This window comes from Wolffia australiana, chromosome 9 (assembly GCF_029677425.1).
Source record: "Wolffia australiana isolate 7733 chromosome 9, ASM2967742v1".
NCBI classification, from domain to species: domain Eukaryota; kingdom Viridiplantae; phylum Streptophyta; class Magnoliopsida; order Alismatales; family Araceae; genus Wolffia; species Wolffia australiana.
The window spans coordinates 8,492,164-8,509,679 of record NC_135843.1 but is presented as its reverse complement, the minus strand read 5'-3'; positions in this window follow the sequence as shown (position 1 = coordinate 8,509,679).

Sequence of the window (17,516 nt, the reverse complement as noted above, 5' to 3'; positions counted from 1 at the left end):
AAAAATATTCACTCCACTGACAAGTACAAGAAAAATATTTTGAGTACAAAGGATCCTCAAACATGTAAGGACAGAAACTTGGCGGACTAGTCAATGATAAATGAAAGAAAGAATGTAAAAGCTCTGTAATATATCGACTAATGTGACGAGGAAAATCATTAGAAATGTTTCAGAGAAACACAAGAAGGAGACAGAGAAATAACATATGCTGTCATCAAATTGAAAGAACCTAGAGAATGTAAATAAGATAAAATCAATCACAAAATTACTGTTGAATAGATGACATTCCACCTCAAGAAGAGCCCATTTCCTATGCTTTGCCAAAATAGGGCGAGTAAGTGGAACTTCCTTTTCTGGTTTCGTAAATTGGAAATGAAAAGAAAAAGACTGTCTTCCTAGGGTAACTGTTTTTCATAGAAATATGTTTCGTTGAAATGAAATATTCATACAAAGTGCTAAGCTAATAAACCAGGATCAATTATGTCACAAAAAAATAAATGGGTTAATTTTTTGTTCATGACAAAGTTAAGAACACGACAACAAAAGATGGAGCACAATCGGCCAAAAGAAACTTACTGTGTCAATTTTCCCCACCAAGATTGATCCTGCTGCAAAACAATTGCCCATTGAAATTACATTAGAAGATTGGATCGATAGAAGTAAATTAAGAGTAAAGACTTACACTAGTCTTCGTCGTCAAGAAAGTCATCCGCCCTATCTCCATCGCACAGCTGAGTGTTCTTGGCACGTAACCAACACTTGATTATGACAAGAAGCTCGATGCTTTCAGCACTAAGACGTGCCCGCTTGAAAGTGACAATTGCACGTCCCGCCGAGAATAAACGTTCTGCTAGGGCACTGGTTGCACATACTGAGAGAAATTCTTGCGTAAGTGTAGAAAGCCGTGGGTAGGTTTGTGCACCCATACGTGCCCACCATCCCAACGGTGTCTCGTTGTCCTTCCTCTCTGTTGATTGTAGATACGCCTCCAATTCCTCGGCTAGAGTTGGTACTCGTCATTCCTTCTCTCTAGCTGGTGCTACGCCATAAATAAGTTCTGCGAGCTAGTCCTCATCCTCGGGGTCGCTACAGATTGGGTCTTGCTCACCATGTTGGGGCATAAGTCGGCCAAAAAATGCCAGTGCATCCTGAATGCCACTAGAATCAAGTGACGCTCAATTGTTGAAAGGGTCAAGAATTACAGGTGTTGTCATTACTCGGTTTTTCGAAATCATCTTCTCATATTTGAACATCTTCGACTCCATGCTCTCACAAGCTTTGCGGATGGAAGCAATTTGTGCGGCAGTCATCCTTCTTCCCGATGCAAATATTGTAGACATATCAAACTTCAGCAAGATCGTGTCGATATGTCGCATCAGCGTCTTCAAGCTGCGGATCACTTCCACGACTCTCACTGTCTTCAAGCCACTAACGTATTTTGTCGTCTGATAAAAGGGCCCTAAAATGTTGATAAAAGGGACTCTCACTGTCTTCACGTGAGATTCTGATGTCCTTATTGGTCACCGACATGCTTTGTAACGCCATAAAGTCCACGACTTCTCGCTTCTCCAATGTGGCATGCAACATGTTATGCGTACTGTTACACCTCGTCGGGCAATCTAACAGAAGTTGGTTGTGATTCTTCCCCATGTTGTTGCACGTCTTCACGTACTATTGTCGTCGTTGTGTCGATGCTCAGATGCTCGTGACTAATTTCCAAACACAGGCAATCACATCTCCCAGGACGAGGCTAGTATCATGGCTGACCATTTCTGCATGACTTGCCGCAGCCTCTCGCGTGGCATCCAAGTTGTCTATGTCAGCATCGTAATCAGGTTCATATATTGCGTCTGATGCGCTGCTGTCAGTAGTCTTAGGAGGATGTGTGGTCACTGATATATTTAATGACTCTAGTGCAGCCTGGACGATGATGTTCAACACGTGGGCAGCACAAGGGACATGTTGGTCCTCAGTGAAACAGTCGTTAATCGGCTTGAGTTCTTTTGCGAGTAGTGCTATCATCTGCCCGTTGCTTGATGCATTGTCCGTAGTGATCGATCCAACCTGCATGATAAAAATGTTAGTTTTTCAATACGGTAGTACGAACCTAAAATGAAGCAAGACTAGAAGCTACTGACCTTCGTCTTCAATCCGAAGTCTTCCAATGCTTGGATCACTACTGCGCTCATATTCTCGCCATTGTGTTTGCCGACTAGCTTGCGTATAGCAAGTACACGTTTGCATAGTTCCCACGAATTGTTCACCCAATGAACCGTGATGCTGAGAAGACCACATGAATTCTCAGCGGTCCACGTATCAACTGTCATGGAGACCATGGGGACATCTGCCAATAAATCTACGAACCAGGCGTCGCATCCTTTATTGCCTTCGAACCAGGCGGGTCGACTGTCATCTCCACGGCGTACTTCCACATAATCTTGAACCCTACGGGGATTCCGTGAGGCAGACAAATTGCGCTATAATCTCCTTAGTCTTCTCCAGTGTCTTCTTGACGGCACCATCCTACCCGTACGCCTCAGTTATTGTACGTTGATCGAGATTAGTCCCCTTCATCTCATGGTATATTCTGCTATGACTAAACTCCAAATGCCTCCAGAAGATGTTTGTAGACCTGTCTTTTTGCCGCTTCGACCTATTGCGCAATGGGTCAACTTTTTGGTCGCGACATAATAGGCACGTCCACACGCCTGACCCTACCTCTGTGAAGTATCAAAGTATTTCAGCCTTCCCTTTACGTTTGGGACGTGACGGCCCTACCACCGGTAGAGGCATTTCTTGAATGTCCTCATCCAAGGACTCTACGTCCAAGTCAACGCACTCATCGCCGCTTGGAGTGCCCATTGCAGACTATGTCCTAGGGAATAGGTGAAAGAACTCATTTATTCATTCATAAATTTATCTTTGAATGAAAGACTAAATGCTTCACATTAAAATCCATGGAGAATATAACCTTAAACATCCATCTGACAAAGTGACATCATTGAGGGATCCATCTAACTTGAAGATCTAAGGATGCCCTATCCTCTATTAGCTTATCTAAAAAAACATACCTTTTCAAAGCAGATTCAACATCCAATCTCCATGTATTTCACAGTCACTAACTTTTCATCCTAATTTCTAATAATGATATAATTCAAATCTATGGATGCTTCATCTATGAATTAAAATTTGTGACTAAAGTGGTGACACTTTTCACATTCCTAATTTCTAATAATGATAAAATTTGTAAGGCATTTGCAAGCATTTTCCACAAAAACCAATAATAACTATTAAATCAAGTAGCAGTTTAACTCTCAGTCTCATGCATTGCCGTAGTGAATGATGAGATGAGAGGGTGGAGTAGAATAATGAATAATCCCTTTGTAGGTTTTCAAAACTAAAATAAAATAATCCCATGGTAGGAATGGGAATGGGAGGATACATAGAGTCTAATGGATTGCCATAGTGCATGATGAGATGAGATGATATAAGTATGGACTCTACCACCTTCTGCCCAGAACAACCTCTATAGAGTATGGACTCTACCACCTTCTGTTTAAGGTGCAAGCCTTCTTCCTCTACCCAGAAAAAAACTCTATAGAATAAGGACTCTACTACCTTCTCTTTAAAATGCAGGCCATCTTTGTCTACCCAAAACAACCGCTGTACATAATTTCCCAAAAAATTCCCAAAAATCCTATATTAATTTTGGATCATTAAGTTTTATCCAAGTCACCGTCATTTCTATACTTTATTCATTAGTCCTACAGAAATAAGGATTCCATATTCCATGATCAAAAGAAGACAACTTTCCTCGTGCCCTGTAAAAGGGCAGGAAAGATGTGGTGGGTTGGCGTATTTGGCAAGAACGGAGAAAAAGAAAAATATCCTAATACAAATGGTGGAAAAACTATAGAGATGGGTCGGTAATCGTGGCACAAACCAAGATTTTGAGTAAGAATAAGCAGACCCACAACAGACAAGACATTTTCTCAGAAAAATTAGTGAGACATTCATAAAATAAGAAGAATTCCCTCAAAAAGAAAATAAGAAAGTTGAACATTCTCAAGGATAAGCATTTATCAAATGACCCAAAAATTAAAAAATCCTACAAGATCAAGTTTGTTTTTTTTGCTCTGAAAAATGGCCAGAACTTCATCCGGGTTTAAATCCTACGGAGCGGACCTCAGGAGACGAGACATTTTTTCAGAAAATTTAGCAAGCCATTCATAACATAAAGAAGAACAAGATCAAAAGCAAATAAGAGAGCTGAAGAGAGTACCTTATGAGGGATCGGAGACGTTGTCGCCTCGTCTTCAGGCCCAACTACCTTCTCCACACTTGCCCCTTCCATTCCATTACCCATATAGTTTAATATCACGTGACGGACAAAAATATAAGTTTTGTATGACAATTTATTTTTTGTAGAAAAAAAATTCAGAATTTAATGGTTTAATGGGTGGATATAAATAGCCCTCTAACCATTTGTTTTACTTGGGAAAAAATGCAATTTCATTTGGTCTTTTTATAAGAGGGAGGAAATATTTATTAGTATGGAATATGGAATATTTATTAATTCTTTCCCCCCATAAATAGCAGAAAAAAGAGGGATCTAAGAAAAGATAACGCCCATTCAATTTCCTTCCAGAGCAGTAAGAATATCGAATTGAAATGAAACAAGGTAAATAGAATAATTAGAGAATGAAATTTACATCCATTCCCTTTCCCTAAAAATCAACAGAAATCAAATGGGGATCTAAGATGAAGATCAAGCCCATTTGAAATAATCCGATGACTAAAAGAATATGAAAAAGCAATTTAATTATATTGATACTCAAATTGAGATGAGAATGCTCGGCCAACCTTCTCAGGTGTCACGCCTTCGTAGACACTAATCATGTCAGCGTAGAAAACTGTCAGCTCTTCTGATCTGCAGTGGACGTTCAACCTAAGGGCCGCCCTTGAGAAGATCTGTGAAGTGTGAACTACGAGTTCATCCACGGTCATTCAACCTAAGGGCCAGGGGGCTTCGACGCAGAGATCTTCCCACGGTCATTCATCCACGGTCATTCCCTGGCCCTTAGAGGAGCATAAAAGTTAGATAGTAAGTGAAATAATAACATATTATAAGAAAAAATAATTATTATCATTATTTTCCCTTAATTTAGTAATTTCCGTCAACAGTGACAGTGATGTTGTCACCGTGATGCTGACATGATGGAACGAGGAAGCATGGACGCGTGACGGGTACATGAGGGATTTTTTTGAAAATCCTTTGACGCGTGACATGACGGTGACGTGACAAACATTTTGTCACGTCATCGTTCATCACGGCTCATCATCCGTCCCGTCACATCCGGGGTGTTGCGTTCCGGACGTGCCGTTCCCTAGTTACTTGTTTAAAAATCTCTAGAAGCCTGATAACACCCTGATTTCGGTCTTTATTTCATGTTATTAGCATGATTTCATGCATTTAAAGAGCTTAAAATTGGGCTGTTATCATATATTTGCATGAAAATAATGTTTGCAAGTAATTTCTGATTTTTCCCTAATTTTCTGTTAATTAAATGAATTTTTAAGGATTTATTGAAGCTTAAAATAATTATTTTTGAATTAAAATGACATATTTAATATTTTGTTTTGACATTTATCAGCATGGGAATGAATCAGGGAATTTTCTAGAATTTTTTACGAATTTTTAGGAATTTTCTGGGATTTATTTCAAGAAGAAATGCCTTTATTCTATTAAAAAGGGCATATTTATAAGAGAAAAAATGTATTTATGCAATTTCTAGACTTTTCGGGGCCTTTTTGCAACGTTTTGTTGCAAAAAGACCCTGAAAACAGCTCTCGGTCGCCACGGCAGGCGTAAAGATCCTATTTAAAATCATTCAGGGTTTTATTGCAATTCCATTTTTAATTGTTTTAATATTTTAGAGAAAATCGGAGGAGAGAGAAGGCGAAAACGATATATGTATAAATACATTTAAGCGGCGTTTATTTGCAAAAGAATGATTTGTAAGGGGTTTCGCGCAAAAAAAAGTCGGAAAGAAGCTTGGCAGGGGCGACGTGGCGCATCGGTGGCCGTCGGATGCAGATCGAATGGATTTTGAAGAAAGAGAGGGTGCGGACGGTAAGATCACCGCCCGTGCGGCGCATGCGAAGCACTCGCACGGGGGGTGACGTGGCGACTTCTCAATGGGTCTTCCTGCGACCAGACGCACGCAAAGGCGCACAGCAATACGTATGCATTTTTCGCACTTTCGATTTTTCTTATGTTTTCTTTTTTTTCGCAGGGGGTACGTGGCACCACGAGAGAGCATCTGCCAAAAAAGATTTAAAACGTCGCAGCCAATTGGCTGTCGACACGTCATGGCGTGTATTATTAAATAAATCAAACTTTAATCCAATGGCTAAAATTGGTTAAAATTGATTTATTAATAACTTTTGATCCTGAAGTCTGATTGAGATGCTTTTTTATGGATTTGCTCGTCCTGATCCCCTCTTTCTATCTGTATGGTTGGATCATTCAGATCTAGCCTACATTGATAGATAAAAATTAATTACTAAATGGGGGTAAAATGGTGATTTTCACCATGTGACCTAGGTATAAAAGCTGAATTTCGAGAGGAGGGGCTCATTCTGGAGGGTGCTTCATCACAGCTGCAAGACAGAGAGGAGTCCCAGCCTGGATCAAAAGTTTTGGTATTTTTTTCTTTCATTGTATTCAAACTTTTGTGCATTTTGAATGAAATAGGTTAAGTTGTTTGTTTCTTCATCTCCATTCTAGTCTGAACTTCTAAATCGCTTGGCTTGAGCGGCATGTACAAGCCCGGATTAGGATTGAGAGGAGAAATTGAGAAATTTTACCTGGGCATTCAATTGCATTACAAAAGAAAATTATAAAAAAATTTAGTTTTAATTCTTAGAATTCTCAATTTCCCCATTTTAGTTCTGAATTATCAATCTGCAAAAATCAACCCAACTCATTTTAAGAACCCTCTTTCAACCTCTCTAAATGATTTCTTGGATCCTTTAATTAGGATCAAAGAAGGAAATTTAGAGCCCTTAATTCTTCTAGTCTTCTCATCTCTTCTATCCCCCTCTCTAAATTCTCACCTAATTAGGGTGACTTGATCCTCATTGAAGATCAAATTCACTCTAATTAGGATCTAAAACACCAAAAATAAAATCAAATTGAAATTCCTACTTGCCTCCCTTGGACGAAACTCATACTTATCACTATACATATTAAGTAGAGTTTTATAAATTTTATTGCATAAGCCAAAAATTCACAACGACAAGGGCTAAAAAATTTGCGTAATTTTCACCCCTATTTTTGGCTTATCAAAGCCTTTCCCCATGAGGGCTTGGTTTAACTCTAGAGTTTTTTAGAGCATCAGGGAAAGGAATGGGTGGAACATAACCTATTGGATTAGGCTCTATTTTGGTAGAATCATCATTATCTTCCTGAGATATTTCTACTTCTTCTCTTTGAACTTCAGAAATATCTGGCAAAAATTTCACATTTCGTAATTTAGAAATTGCATGCATGGCTTCGTGCGAAGATGAATCATGACTTTCAATAAAATGTAAATTCCTAGGATTAATTTGGGGTTGAGTTGGTAGTCGACCTGTTTCATGGATAGGGAATCCGTTCTCGTCCATTTTACCTTTTTTTTTAGGTCGGCTCTTGAGTTATTTTCTTCTCTCATTCGCTCCATTTCCTTCTCGAATTCTTGTAGCATTCCGATCATTTGTGCTTGCATCTGCTCCATTTTCTCTTGTTTCTCCTGCACATTCCTGTAGAGCTCATCATACTAAGGATTAGTAGCTTGGTGAAAGGTATTGTGATTATGCCTTGGATAGAAATTTCTCTGTTTCTGTTGAAAAGGAATAGGATTTTGATATTTATTTATTGGCATATTATTCTTTAGATTGCCACTATCTCTAGGATTCCAGGAATTTTGAGCTATAGGTCTATTCATTGTGGATCGATCAATAGCCATGATTTGCTCATGCATTGGACAATCTATTTCTACGTGATCAGCACTAGAGCAATGATGGCAAAGTGACGTATGCATTTGCAAAGAATGAGAGAATTTAGGTGATTTTAAACTATCAATTCGTGTAGTTAGATCAGAAACAGTTTTTACTAATTGCTCAATTCGTATATCAGGTTCAATGGCATTCAGGTCAATCATCCCTCCCTTCTTAGGATTTGCATTTATCCCATTATGATTATGAGAAGCATAATATGCATCATTTTATGCAAGTGTTTCTAACATGCCTAGTGCTTCATCAAAATATATATGCATAAACGTACCTCCACTAGCCACGTCGATCATCTTCCGATCGTGATCTCGTAATCCTGCATAAAATGTTTGAACTATCTCCCATTCTTCTATGCCATGGTGTGGACATTTTATACTTAATTCTGTTAACCTTTCCCATGCTTCTCCTAAAGATTTGTGGGGCCCTTGACAAAATTCTCTTATCGCTTGTCGATATGAATTCATTTTTCCAACGGAGTAGAATTTTTTTAGGAATGCAATTTCCATCTCTTTCCATGAATCAAAATTCATAGATAGAGATGTAAACCAACTTCTAGCTTTATCTCTAAGACTGAAAGGAAATAACCACATTTTAATAACCTCATTCGTAACATTACGGAAGTGAAATGATTGGCAAATCAAAGTAAATTCTTCCAAATGTTTATACGGCTCTTCTTAAGATAAACCATGGAAATTAAGGAGCGATTGAATCATATGATAATCAATTTTAAAATTTGAACCCTCGTCAATTGGTGCATTAATTGTAGTAAGAGGATCGTATCCTAAAGGAGCAGAAAATTTGTTAAGTCTATGTCTTCTATTTCCTTCTTTAATACCACAATTCTCAAGGTGGTTGTTTTGATTATTCAAACCCTCTTTTTTATCTCTTTCACTTTCAGTCTCATTCTTTTTTTGTGATTGTCTACCGTTCATGATGAGCTATATCCTTAAATTGTAAAAAAATATAGAGTTTTTAAGATGAGAGTTGTACCTTTTCTTCGTGTCTTTGTCCGTCTCGTCCAGCTGATTGCACTACTCTGATAACGATTACTAATAGAATGAAAATCACCAAAATAAGAAAAATTAAATCATTAATGGCTACCGTTCCCCGGAAACGGTGCCCATTGATAATTTCAATTTTAGGGTTAAAATTCGTCGTTGATGATTGAGATTATTCAATAAAATTATAGTTAACCGTACTTAAAAATACTCAGCTAGTGATGAATACGGATCGTCTCCACAGGGAACGATGATTAAGGAATTACTTTCTTATACTAGTGATTATCAATGAGAGGATTGATGAAAAAATATTTGAGGACGTGAGCTAGTGGTATCGATTAAAAATACATAAGTTATAAGTTAATTTAACTTAAAGAAAAGAGTAAGTGCACATGGCGGACATGATGGTGGATGATGGCACAAACGTTGATAGTGATTAGATGTGGAGTGGTATGGTGGAGAGGATGGAGAGACGAGAAAAGAGATTTAAAGTACGATTGTAAATCCTAATTATGTTTAACTATAGTGTCGGGAAAGAGACAACGTAAGGCGAAGACACTTACCTTAGATCCTTATGTTCCACCAGGATCATGGCAACTTACGAGGGCCAATAACCTCCCCCTCTTCACCAATGCTTCTTCCCACACACTTAGGACACCAAGAACACTCTTGATGGATCTCAAAACTCACTATCTTTCAATCAGCCCACAAAACTAGGAAGCAAGTTCAAGATGAATTTTATATTGATCCAGTCCTCTATTTATAGATCAGAGGGTATGGATAGAAAGAGGAGCGGAAGACGAAGCAACGCTTAAAATTTCATCTCAATTGGAATTGTAGATCAAAAGTTATGGTTTTTTGAAGTTAGAGAAATCCTAGCCCTTGAAATTTTCTCTCTCCTCATCATCGTCATCCTTTTTCGAGCACGTTGAGAAGTCAAGGCACCCTGGATTCCATGCCGCTTGGTCTTCTGTGCGTCCTTTTCATATCCTGAGCGGCGCCTATTGTTTTCCGCATCACGTGCGCCTAGAAGGAAGACAAAAGGACAAAAAAAATAAAAAAAGAAAAGAAGAAGATTCGTGTTGACGTGGCGGCGTGTCAACGCGCACCACGTTAGGCACGCTGAATAATTTTTTTACTAATGGTGGCTGCACGCGCGCCACAGCATCGCCGCCGGAATCCAAAGAGAAAGAACGAGAAAAGTCAGTTCTTGTCTTATCTCCGTCGGTTTTCGAAACATTTATTATGAAAAAAGGTTCTTTTTTTTGGTTCGTCCACGTCACCCTACGCAGAAAAATCAAAATTTGTTTTTTATTAGTATTGATTGCAATCATCGCTTTGTGAATCGTGAAGCGATGATTGTGTGCTTAAATGATTGGTTGTCGCCAACCATTAAAATAGCTTCTAATTCATCGCCTTTCGACGAATAAAAGAGCGACATGTGGCGCGCAAAGTAAAAAATGTTAAAATATATATTAAATATTTAAAATTTCTTATGAATTAAAATAAAATCCCAAAAAATACATATGAATATATATTTCGACATAGAAAAATCATATCTTTCCAAATTTAATGTCAAAAATTCCAGAAAAATCATATTCTGTCTCAAAAATAGTATTCTTTTAGAATATATGGTTAGAAAAATACCTAAATAATGCAAATAATTCAGAATTTCATTCTAAAAATATATTTAATCATTTTAAGCTTGATAAAATGCAATTATGTGTAATTTAATGCAGATAAATATGTAAATATAATCTTATAAGGTATTAGAAATGCATGTTATCAAGCACCCACTATCTGTCCTTAGTGTCTCCACACTAATGGCTACAGGAACACATGCTTAAAGACTAGTGATCTCCGTATTACGATCTCATCATAATTCACTAATTCAAATCATGAGTTCATTATCTTCATTATAAGCCTTACACGTGCACTATAATAAATATGTTCTATTAATCAGCATGGAATGAGATGTATAATGTGTGATTGGCTTGCTGGCCACATATGTTTCCATCAACTATGATACTCCATCCTTCCATATTTCCTTTAAGTATTCATACTTTCTGTTATTAGTATATTATCACTTCTTAATATAACCATTTAAATTATTTTTACCCTCTTATTTTTAAAATTATCTCTTCTCATCTCCTAAAATCCATTAAAAGAAAATTGAAATTAAGTTCCTTGTGGATATGGCCCTTTCTCATCTAGATTTATTCTATAAATATAATTTCAAAACTCAATTAATTAAAAAAACCTAAAACCCTATACTTTAGTTTATAAGTAAGTTTCATGCTGGCTGATAGACCTGACCCTAGAAATGCCTTTTGGTAGATTAAGGTTATAACAAGCAAATAATATTATGAATTATATGGATTTTTGTATGAATGTGTCAAAAATTTCCATAAAATACCGAATAATCCATATAATTCATAATATTATTGTAAAAATATTTTTTTAGCATTGTAATCTTGATAACATGCATGTATGCTCATTTTATTCAAACAAAAATAGAAATTGTGTCTTATAAATATAATATAAATGTGTTATCAACATCATAACACTACTATCTCAGAAAAAAATGAAGGAGAAGGTGACCCTGAGAGGATAAGATGACAATATAAGAAGTGCATATTTTAATATAAGGGGATTATACATTCAAGTATATGTTGACTTATTTTATATGAGTTCAGTATTTCAGGATCATCTAAACTCAGATAAATATTCATGATGAATTAATTGATAAATATGTGAGAAAGTTTTACTTGTGAAACATCATCTTTATTTTGTTTTGAATAGATTATCATAATTATATTTAATTATTCTGTGAGTTGACCAAAATATTTATTGAATTAAATTATTATCTCTATTATGCATACTTGCAAAGAAATACTACATATAAATTTATTATTTCCTAGAAGGCTGTGGGAGAAAACATGAGAAGGCTTTGGGGGAAAGGTTAGAGAAAGCTTTGGCGAATGAATTGAAGGATGTGGTTTTTTTATCATCCATAGAAGAATGTGGGGTTCACGGAGATAAGAGATTCATGAAGATTATGAATTTCTTGGTCTCCAAGTTAAAGCACGTCATATTGGCTTGGGGGGGCCTTACACAAATGCAATAGTTAGGGGTTTTAATACCCTAGACTGGATATCCATCAATCATCAAGGACTAGCCTAAGATGTATAAATACAATTGATTCCACCATATCCTCTGTATCATTTCACACATGTGTCATAGATAGTATAACCACTTAATTTATATTTGGTCAAATTTAGAAGGGCCTACGACCTCTCCCTCTTAGGTTAATCCTTAGCCAGTAAACCGACACTTTCTCTACAAAAATAAAAAGGTAGGAACATCTGAAACACATGAAATAATGTGTGTACGATCAGAATTGGGCGGTATGAATGTGTGTGTTCATCAGGGGGCTTGTTGACGTGCTTATCACATCTTAAGTTAAATAAGTGGGATCTGTCTCAACTCATGAACCACAACCCACAAGCATCCATTAACAACATGATGGATTGCTGTTGCAACGCTCAACCTGCCAAGCCAACCCACTGGACCCTTTGACAATCCAATAAGCTTAAAGATCAAATGATATGTCAAGCTGACCTGTGACAGCTTTGCCAATCCAACATGCTCAAACTTCCAATGTGCTGGAAAGCTGATCTGATATAGCTTTGCTAATCCAATTAATACCTCTTCAAACACACATTGACCTATAAGACAATTCATATGTTTAGAAATTGTTGCAAGTTCATAAAAACGTATATGACTCCACTTGATATATAGTATTTTATATTTAATCAATAAATATGATAACAAGAGATAAATTGGGATATACTAAGTTACATTGAATCCCAAAATATTACAAGTCCGTGCAGTAGATTGTAAAAATATTCAAGAGTGTTTTTGTAAGATAATTTTCAAGAGTATTTTTGAGGTGCAATTTCTGGAGTCTGATCAATAATTCTTAAGTGACATAGGATTTGCACCAAAAATGGGGTTTGTGTCACTTTCTTACTGGGGATCTTCATTTTATCTTGAAAATTGTTGAGACCCATCCCATTATGAAGCCAATGCCCACAGAAAACCAAAAAAGAACCATTTTTTAGTTTCACCTATAATCTCCATTGTGCCTCTACAAAGTCACTACATGCTATTTTTCCACTCAAGTCTGGTTGTAAATTCGAACCCGACAAAGGTGCCTTAGGGCAGATTATGTGTTTGACTGTCTGACGCCTATTGAGGCAACATATCATGTTCAACTGAATCTGATTCTTTGAGCCACTCAGCGCTGATGACGGAACATATCAGGTTTAGTTACCCCAAGTCAGTACAACTTGTGCCCACCACTGTATGTCATGCATCCACCATCCACACTCCTGCATATCACACTACGTACCTAGCAGCTTCCAACACACCATCTCATGTACCATTTACACTCAGCCAGTGCGTAGAGTTTCTAGAGCACTAATAGAGGCCCATTTTCACTCTTTCTGTAGTATTCATTTTCAAAAAAAATAAAAGCATAAATTTTTTGTAATGTCTTATTCTAATTTTTTCTAGTTTCCTTCTAAGAAGTAAAGTAAAAGAGAGATATGTAAAAAACTTGTCGAAATAGCAAATATTAAATAATTTTCTTCATTTGGATTTGACCATTACTCTATACTAAGTAAAATTATATATATATTACTATTGCATTAACCATGGTTCCTCAATAAAAATTTTAACTGTAAAATCCTAACATATCTCTTGTGGGTAGTAACGATATACAGCCTTTAATTAATGATGACTCAAATAAGTTTACAACAAAATTTAATATAATTTTCCTAGGTTTAAGGGAACCCATTGCGACACTCTAGCGTGCAGTCTGCGCGATGCCGCCGCGTTCGGCGCCCCCGAGCTGGGCGCAGCACGCCCAGCACTACCCACCGGAGCACTACACGCCCGCTGTGCTGTCTCGGCGCTCTCAGTGCGCCACATGCCTTAGTCTCCTGGCGGGATGTCTCCCAGCCCCGCGCCCCGCACGCGTAATGCGCGCGCTGCCCGCGCGGCCACTGCGCGGCACCCCGCACAACTCCGCGCGCTGCAACTGCGGCATGCCGCCCGACCTGCGCATCCCGCACCCGCACGTAGTGCTTCCCGCTCCGGCGCACAGCGCTCGACGCTGGCGGGTAGCGTTGGCGCTTGCGCGTGGCGCTTGGCGTTGGTGCGCGACGCTTGGCGCGCGGCGCACACACACTGTTCAGCCCGCGTGCCCAGCACGCGCGGACCGTTCCTGATCCGTCCCACCGTGGGCGTGGACGGGCACGTGCACAGTCTGCCGTGAATCACCATCGACAGTGGCAATGGCCTGAAAGATCAGGTATGTGGGCATCGTACCCATTATGACTCAGTCCTTAAAATGTCGTGAGCCAAAATACAACGGACATACCCTCCCAATAAGCACGTAGGCCTCTGGGCAGGGAATGCCGCCTAGTTAAGGGCCTAACACCGAGACATCAAGTATGTAATATGGATGAATGCTTATGTTTTGACTATGAACTATAAAGCCCTAATCACACTATTCAAACAAGCTTCTTGCGGATACATCAACAAGTTCATGAAGGTACCAAAATGGTCAATATGGGATAATCATTGATATAAGATGATAATACAATGATGTATATGGCTGATGTAGTGGACATATCCTTGGACTCCTAAATAATGATATTAAGTTTTGACAGTTGGTTGATGTAGTTAATTCAGTCTAAGAGTGCCACACATATTGATAACTTCAAATGAAGACCATAGCCTTTATATTTGGTATTGCCCCTTTTCTTAGGTTTTTACTTGCATTATTCAAAATTCAAGATTAAAATGCCACAATTTAAATTTATTTCCCTAATTACTATTTTATTTTTTATTGACCTCTAATACAAACTGGACTTTAATCCTTAGATGTAAGTAAACTTTTCTGACACCTTTTGGAGTTGTATTTGAAATACAGGATTTCGGTGAATAAAATGGTGAATTTTAGACCCAAATGGGAGTAACTAGAAGTTCCTGGTGCAGAACAAGAAATCCAAGGCATGTTCCATATCACAAGAAGAGGCCCAATGCACAATAAGTCCATTCTTCAAGCCCATGTTAGTCTCTTTTTAAGAACGGGTACAAGTAAATGCAAGAGTGGTGGAACTAACCCAAATCTGAAAATAATATTTACAAATATGGGTAGGAAGGCACAAGGATCAAGACTTGAAATCAAGTCATCCTAACCCTCCAAAGAAAAGACATGGATATTTAGGGCACTCCTATTAAAAATTGTCTCCCCCACTTGGTATCCCTGCTTGGATTTCTATTGTCAACCTATCATTGGTGGCCTAGTGCATCAGATTTCTTTCATCCAATCTTTTTCTACAAAATTGTGGGAAACACAGTTCAAGTTTGATCAAGATTCTCAGAGGAAAAAAGAACCACTTAGCCCTTTAGAGAAATAAAAAAAATTCAACATGACAAGATGGTTTGTGTGATATGCGGTGTGTTTGATTTCAACTTATTCCCTTTACGCCTAGATGACTAGCTTTCTAGCACGTAAAACTGCATTTAAAAATTCCTTCTGTACCCAAAAGTCATATACTATTTGTTTTTCCTCTACCCATCTCTGTCCCATTCTACTCTATAATGATGTGCCATCACCCCACGAATTGTGTGTCATTTATTGAAACAGCCCCCAAATTCTACAACTAGCATGTCGTTAAAAGGTACTTCAATTTATTAAAGTTGATTTCATTGTCTAAAAAATATGAAAATTTCCTTAAAATCATATAAGTTATTAATAAATAAAAAATTAAACAACTCTAAAATTATTATAAAGTATATACTGCAAACATTTTAGTCTTTCGGTACCTGCTCCTTGTGAATTTCACCCTTACCATGTCCAAAGGATTTAAAGGAAATTGTTTCATGTGATACATGGGCTTAGAGGGTGACGCAATTTTTTTGAGTTATGAGGATATGCCTTAAGTGTAGAGAGTTTTATAAAAAAACATTTAAGTATTAAAGGAAGTAAGCCCTAAACAAAATATGCCCATGCCAATCTGAGTATCCCTCCTCCCTCTCTCATTGGACACCCTCCCCTCCCTGTTGTGATTTGAATGATGAGAAGATCACCTCCGATTCATGATGACAATTATCAACATGCTGAGATCTGCATGGGTATGGCTACATGATAGACAGTTGTGCTGCTTGTGATGATTTATTGGACAAGCCAAAATGGCTCCAGATTCAATTCGGTGTGAGGTGATCTGATTATCATGTTTTTTAATGTCTGCCACTATTTATTGTAATTTATCTGCTATGAACCATCTTTGAATCATTGATGATGACCCATAACCAACATAAGTTTAAGGTATTTGATGTGCACAAACTAGGAATAAATTTGTAGGATTAAAATATATATTTATCAATTTATTATTTCCACTACTACATGTTCGAAAACTATTTGTTCCTAAAATAATGGTTATATAAAGTCATAACCTAATATTATTTTTCATGATTTTATTTATTGATTTTAGGAGACTTCTACGCTTGATTTCCTCAAAGTCAAGTAGGAAAGATTTCAAATCTTATTTGGTTCACAATAATGAAAAGGCATATGTGAATTTAATAATGATTTAAAGAGCCATTTTAGGGAGATGAAAATCTCAAACACACAACCAGCCCAAAGAAGAACGTACAAACACAACCCAAGGACTTAAATGGCCCAATAAAATGAATTAAAGAGCACCCAATGCCCAATAAAAGGATGTCAAAACTCATCTTTATCCTAAATTTGGGTGATAAAATGAAATGATCTAAATTGTTTAAATGAATCAATATCTCTAATTTCATGTTAAAGGAAGCCTTTTGTTTTCACAAGAAAAGAGGCTTTATGAATGAAGCAGTGAGAACCAGAGTCTAATCATATTCAAGAGTCCAATGGAGGTTAGATTTCTAAAAGTTGTTTAAGTGATGAAGTGCATGTAAATCACAGCTTATGACACACATCGAAAAGAAATTTGTACCAACCCCTCCCCTTGGCTTTGACTGATTTCCTGCTTTATAGATTATATTAGGAATTGATATCAGCCATTATCACACAAATATTCACAAATATACATCCTCTTTCAATAGCACCTCTATCTTCTCAATATAATCGTTATATAAAAATAAATATATAGAAAGTCATCTCTAATCAATCTAGTCACCTTTCTAAAATTAGACAGGTCATAATATCTGTCAACGTCATAATTATATTATTATCCAATACCATGCCATTTCTAAAAAATCTCCCATTTTTCACTACATATCCAAACTATATCTCAGATAAATAATTTTTTTATTATTTTTCTAAATTATTTTATTCGAGAATTAAACAAATGGATTAGCAAATAAAAGTGCTAACGCCACAACTAGTCCATAAATTGTTAA